The sequence below is a fragment of the Hyla sarda genome, chromosome 4 (assembly GCF_029499605.1).
Source record: "Hyla sarda isolate aHylSar1 chromosome 4, aHylSar1.hap1, whole genome shotgun sequence".
In the NCBI taxonomy this organism is placed as follows: Eukaryota; Metazoa; Chordata; class Amphibia; order Anura; family Hylidae; genus Hyla; species Hyla sarda.
Window position 1 is genome coordinate 400308446 of NC_079192.1, and position 7357 is coordinate 400315802.

A 7357-nucleotide genomic window follows, 5' to 3' on the forward strand; every position below is an offset into this window, starting at 1 on the left:
CACTAGGCTTGAAAATGGCTCAATCAATTATCTCTTAAATGTGCCCCCCCTGGTATTAAAAAAGATAAACTCAGATTATTCCATTCCATACTCACGGCTGCAAAATGTTTGATAGCCAAAGAATGGAAAAACACCTACCCCTCCCTCAGTACAAGCCCTTACCAATAGGATTCTGGAAGTTAGGCGGATGGAATACCTATCCGCAATGACAGAAAACAGGCTTTATTTATTTTATTTATATAGCGCCTACAGATTCCGCAGCGCTTACAATTATGGGGTACAAACAAAGACAAGTATCAGACATATTACACAATAACTATTCAAACAAGAGGTGTGGGGATATATTGAGGATATGTTGGGGTTATGTTAAGGATATGTTGAGGATATGTTGGGGATATGTTGAGGATATGTTGGGGATATATTGAGGATATGTTGGGGTTATGTTAAGGATATGTTGAGGATATGTTGAGGATATGTTGGGGATATGTTGGGGATATGTTGGGGATATGTTGAGGATATGTTGGGGATATGTTGGGGATATGTTGAGGATATGTTGGGGATATGTTGAGGATATGTTGGGGATATGTTGAGGATATGTTGGGGATATGTTGAGGATATGTTGGGGATATGTTGGGGATATGTTGAGGATATGTTGGGGATATGTTGGGGATATGTTGGGGATATGTTGGGGATATGTTGGGGATATGTTGGGGATATGTTGGGGATATGTTGAGGATATGTTGGGGATATGTTGAGGATATGTTGAGGATATGTGTTACGCCGAGCGCTCCGGGTCCCCGCTCCTCCCCGGAGCGCTCGCTACACTCTCGCTACTGCAGCGCTCCGGTCAGACCCACTGACCCGGTGCGCTGCGATACCGCCTCCAGCCGGGATGCGATTCGCGATGCGGGTGGCGCCCGCTCGCGATGCGCACCCCGGCTCCCGTACCTGACTCGCTCCCCGTCGGTCCTGTCCCGGCGCGCGCGGCCCCGCTCCCTAGGGCGCGCGCGCGCCGGGTCTCTGCGATTTAAAGGGCCACTGCGCCGCTGATTGGCGCAAGTGGTTCTAATTAGTGTGTTCACCTGTGCACTCCCTATGTATACCTTACTTCCCCTGCACTCCCTCGCCGGATCTTGTTGCCATTGTGCCAGTGAAAGCGTTTCCTTGTGTGTCCCTAGCCTGTGTTCCAGACCTCCTGCCGTTGCCCCTGACTACGATCCTTGCTGCCTGCCCCGACCTTCTGCTACGTCCGACCTTGCTTCTGCCTACTCCCTTGTACCGCGCCTATCTTCAGCAGTCAGAGAGGTTGAGCCGTTGCTAGTGGATACGACCTGGTCACTACCGCCGCAGCAAGACCATCCCGCTTTGCGGCGGGCTCTGGTGAAAACCAGTAGTGACTTAGAACCGGTCCACTAGCACGGTCCACGCCAATCCCTCTCTGGCACAGAGGATCCACCTCCTGCCAGCCGGCATCGTGACAGTAGATCCGGCCATGGATCCCGCTGAAGTCCCTCTGCCAGTTGTCGCCGACCTCACCACGGTGGTCGCCCAGCAGTCACAACAGATAGCGCAACAAGGCCACCAGCTGTCTCAACTGACCGTGATGCTACAACAGCTACTACCACAGCTTCAGCAATCATCTCCTCCGCCAGCTCCTGCACCTCCTCCGCAGCGAGTGGCCGCTTCAGGCCTACGACTATCCTTGCCGGATAAATTTGATGGGGACTCTAAATTTTGCCGTGGCTTTCTTTCTCAATGTTCCCTGCACTTGGAGATGATGTCGGACCAGTTTCCTACTGAAAGGTCTAAGGTGGCTTTCGTAGTCAGCCTTCTGTCTGGAAAAGCTCTGTCATGGGCCACACCGCTCTGGGACCGCAATGACCCCGTCACTGCCTCTGTACACTCCTTCTTCTCGGAAATTCGAAGTGTCTTTGAGGAACCTGCCCGAGCCTCTTCTGCTGAGACTGCCCTGTTGAACCTGGTCCAGGGTAATTCTTCCGTTGGCGAGTACGCCGTACAATTCCGTACTCTTGCTTCTGAACTATCCTGGAATAATGAGGCCCTCTGCGCGACCTTTAAAAAAGGCCTATCCAGCAACATTAAAGATGTTCTGGCCGCACGAGAAATCCCTGCTAACTTACATGAACTCATTCATCTAGCCACTCGCATTGACATGCGTTTTTCCGAAAGGCGTCAGGAGCTCTGCCAGGATATGGACTTTGTTCGCACGAGGAGTTTTTTCTCCCCGGCTCCTCTCTCCTCTGGTCCCCTGCAATCCGTTCCTGTGCCTCCCGCCGTGGAGGCTATGCAGGTCGACCGGTCTCGCCTGACACCTCAAGAGAGGACACGACGCCGCATGGAGAATCTCTGCCTGTACTGTGCCGGTACCGAACACTTCCTGAAGGATTGTCCTATCCGTCCTCCCGCCTGGAAAGACGTACGCTGACTCCGCACAAAGGTGAGACAGTCCTTGATGTCAACTCTGCTTCTCCACGTCTTACTGTGCCTGTGCGGATATCTGCATCTACCTTCTCCTTCTCTACTATGGCCTTCTTGGATTCCGGATCTGCAGGAAATTTTATTTTGGCCTCTCTCATCAACAGGTTCAACATCCCGGTGACCAGTCTCGCCAGACCCCTCTACATCAATTGTGTTAACAATGAAAGATTGGACTGTACCATACGTTTCCGCACGGAGCCCCTCCTAATGTGCATCGGACCTCATCACGAGAAAATTGAGTTTTTGGTCCTCCCCAATTGCACTTCCGAAATTCTCCTCGGACTACCCTGGCTTCAACACCATTCCCCAACCCTGGATTGGTCCACTGGGGAGATCAAGAGTTGGGGTTCCTCTTGTTTCAAGGACTGCCTTAAACCGGTCCCCAGTTCTCCTTGCCGTGACCCTGTGGTTTCCCCTGTAACCGGTCTCCCTAAGGCCTATATGGACTTTGCGGATGTTTTTTGCAAAAAACAAGCTGAGACTCTACCTCCTCACAGGCCTTATGACTGTCCTATTGACCTCCTCCCGGGCACTACTCCACCCCGGGGCAGAATTTATCCTCTCTCTGCCCCAGAGACTCTTGCTATGTCTGAGTACATCCAGGAAAATTTAAAAAAGGGCTTTATCCGCAAATCCTCCTCTCCTGCCGGAGCCGGATTTTTCTTTGTGTCCAAAAAAGATGGCTCCCTACGTCCTTGCATTGACTACCGCGGTCTTAATAAAATCACGGTAAAGAACCGCTACCCCCTACCTCTCATCTCTGAACTCTTTGATCGCCTCCAAGGTGCCCACATCTTTACCAAACTGGACTTAAGAGGTGCTTATAATCTCATCCGCATCAGAGAGGGGGATGAATGGAAAACGGCATTTAACACTAGAGATGGACACTTTGAGTATCTGGTCATGCCCTTTGGCCTTTGCAATGCCCCTGCCGTCTTCCAAGACTTTGTTAATGAAATTTTTCGTGATCTCTTATATTCCTGTGTGGTTGTGTATCTGGACGATATCCTGATTTTTTCTGCCAACCTAGAAGAACACCGCCAGCATGTCCGCATGGTTCTTCAGAGACTTCGTGACAATCAACTTTATGCCAAAATGGAGAAATGTCTGTTTGAATGTCAATCTCTTCCTTTCCTAGGATACTTGGTCTCTGGCCAGGGACTACAAATGGATCCAGACAAACTCTCTGCCGTCTTAGATTGGCCACGCCCCTCCGGACTCCGTGCTATCCAACGTTTTTTGGGGTTCGCCAATTATTACAGACAATTTATTCCACATTTTTCTACCATTGTGGCTCCTATCGTGGCTTTAACCAAAAAGAATGCCAATCCTAAGTCATGGCCTCCTCAAGCGGAAGACGCCTTTAAACAGCTCAAGTCTGCCTTTTCTTCGGCTCCCGTGCTCTCCAGACCTGACCCATCTAAACCCTTCCTATTGGAGGTTGATGCCTCCTCAGTAGGAGCTGGAGCGGTCCTTCTACAAAAAAATTCTTCCGGGCATGCTGTTACTTGTGGTTTTTTTTCTAGGACCTTCTCTCCGGCAGAGAGGAACTACTCCATCGGGGATCGAGAGCTACTAGCCATTAAATTAGCACTTGAGGAATGGAGGCATCTGCTGGAGGGATCAAGATTTCCAGTTATTATTTACACCGATCACAAGAACCTCTCCTATCTCCAGTCTGCCCAACGGCTGAATCCTCGCCAGGCCAGGTGGTCTCTGTTCTTTGCCCGATTTAATTTTGAAATTCACTTTCGGCCTGCCGATAAGAACATTAGGGCCGATGCTCTCTCTCGTTCCTCGGATGCCTCGGAAGTAGAGCTCTCTCCGCAACACATCATTCCTCCTGACTGCCTGATCTCCACTTCTCCAGCCTCCATCAGGCAAACTCCTCCAGGGAAGACCTTCGTCTCTCCACGCCAACGCCTCGGAATCCTCAAATGGGGTCACTCCTCCCATCTCGCAGGTCATGCGGGCATCAAGAAATCCGTGCAACTCATCTCTCGTTTCTATTGGTGGCCGACTCTGGAGACGGATGTTGTGGATTTTGTGCGAGCCTGCACTGTCTGTGCCCGGGATAAGACTCCTCGCCAGAAGCCCGCTGGTCTTCTTCATCCTCTGCCTGTCCCCGAACAGCCTTGGTCTTTGATTGGTATGGACTTTATTACAGACTTACCCCCATCCCGTGGCAACACTGTTGTTTGGGTGGTCGTTGATCGATTCTCCAAGATGGCACATTTCATCCCTCTTCCTGGTCTTCCTTCAGCGCCTCAGTTGGCAAAACAATTTTTTGTACACATTTTTCGTCTTCACGGGTTGCCCACGCAGATCGTCTCGGACAGAGGCGTCCAATTTGTGTCAAAATTCTGGAGGGCTCTCTGTAAACAACTCAAGATTAAATTAAACTTTTCTTCTGCCTATCATCCTCAATCCAATGGGCAAGTAGAAAGAATTAACCAGGTCCTGGGTGATTATTTACGGCATTTTGTTTCCTCCCGCCAGGATGACTGGGCAGATCTTCTACCATGGGCCGAATTCTCGTATAACTTCAGAGTCTCTGAATCTTCCTCCAAATCCCCATTTTTCGTGGTGTACGGCCGTCACCCTCTTCCCCCCCTCCCTACTCCCTTGCCCTCTGGTTTGCCCGCTGTGGATGAAATATCTCGTGATCTTTCCACCATATGGAAAGAGACCCAAAATTCTCTCTTACAGGCTTCATCACGCATGAAGAAGTTTGCTGATAAGAAAAGAAGAGCTCCCCCCATTTTTTCTCCTGGAGACAAGGTATGGCTCTCCGCTAAATATGTCCGCTTCCGTGTCCCTAGCTACAAATTGGGACCACGCTATCTTGGTCCTTTCAAAATTTTGTGCCAGATTAATCCTGTCTCTTACAAACTTCTTCTTCCTCCTTCTCTTCGTATTCCTAATGCCTTTCACGTTTCTCTTCTTAAACCACTCATCATCAATCGTTTCTCTCCCAAACTTGTTTCTCCCACTCCTGTTTCCGGCTCCTCGGACATCTTCTCCGTAAAGGAGATACTGGCCTCCAAGAAGGTCAGAGGGAAAACTTTTTTTTTGGTCGACTGGGAGGGTTGTGGTCCTGAAGAGAGATCCTGGGAACCTGAGGACAATATCCTAGACAAAAGTCTGCTCCTCAGGTTCTCAGGCTCTAAGAAGAGGGGGAGACCCAAGGGGGGGGGGTACTGTTACGCCGAGCGCTCCGGGTCCCCGCTCCTCCCTGGAGCGCTCGCTACACTCTCGCTACTGCAGCGCTCCGGTCAGACCCACTGACCCGGTGCGCTGCGATACCGCCTCCAGCCGGGATGCGATTCGCAATGCGGGTGGCGCCCGCTCGCGATGCGCACCCCGGCTCCCGTACCTGACTCGCTCCCCGTCGGTCCTGTCCCGGCGCGCGCGGCCCCGCTCCCTAGGGCGCGTGCGCGCCGGGTCTCTGCGATTTAAAGGGCCACTGCGCCGCTGATTGGCGCAAGTGGTTCTAATTAGTGTGTTCACCTGTGCACTCCCTATGTATACCTTACTTCCCCTGCACTCCCTCGCCGGATCTTGTTGCCATTGTGCCAGTGAAAGCGTTTCCTTGTGTGTCCCTAGCCTGTGTTCCAGACCTCCTGCCGTTGCCCCTGACTACGATCCTTGCTGCCTGCCCCGACCTTCTGCTACGTCCGACCTTGCTTCTGCCTACTCCCTTGTACCGCGCCTATCTTCAGCAGTCAGAGAGGTTGAGCCGTTGCTAGTGGATACGACCTGGTCACTACCGCCGCAGCAAGACCATCCCGCTTTGCGGCGGGCTCTGGTGAAAACCAGTAGTGACTTAGAACCGGTCCACTAGCACGGTCCACGCCAATCCCTCTCTGGCACAGAGGATCCACCTCCTGCCAGCCGGCATCGTGACAATATGTTGGGGATATGTTGGGGATATGTTGGGGATATGTTGAGGATATGTTGGGGATATGTTGAGGATATGTTGAGGATATGTTGGGATATGTTGGGGATATGTTGAAGATATGTTGGGAATATGTTAAGGATATGTTGGGGATATGTTGGGGATTTGTTGGGGATATGTTGGGGATATGTTGAGGATATGTTGGGGATATGTTGAGGATATGTTGGGGATATGTTGGGGATATGTTGAAGATATGTTGGGGATATGTTGGGGATATGTTGGGGATATGTTGAGGATATGTTGAGGATATGTTGGGATATGTTGGGGATATGTTGAAGATATGTTGGGGATATGTTAAGGATATGTTGAGGATATGTTGGGGATATGTTGGGGATTTGTTGGGGATATGTTGGGGATATGTTGAGGATATGTTGGGGATATGTTGAGGATATGTTGGGGATATGTTGGGGATATGTTGAAGATATGTTGGGGATATGTTGGGGATATGTTGGGATATGTTGGGGATATGTTGGGGATATGTTGAGGATATATTGGGGATATGTTGGGGATATGTTAAGGATATGTTGAGGATATGTTGGGGATATGTTGGGGATTTGTTGGGGATATGTTGGGGATATGTTGAGGATATGTTGGGGATATGTTGGGGATATGTTGGGGATATGTTGGGGATATGTTGGGGATATGTTGGGGATATATTGGGGATATGTTGAGGATATGTTGGGGATATGTTGGGGATATGTTGGGGATATGTTGAGGATATGTCAGGGATATGTTGAGGATATGTTGAGGATATGTTGAGGCCAATTAGAGACTGTTATAGGCCTGTCTGAAGAGATGTGTTTTTAGGCCACGTTTGAAGGCTTTCTCATTTCTACGAAACTTGGAAGGGATGGGATGAATATATAGAAGACGATAACCAACACTGAGGGGAGGAAAGTC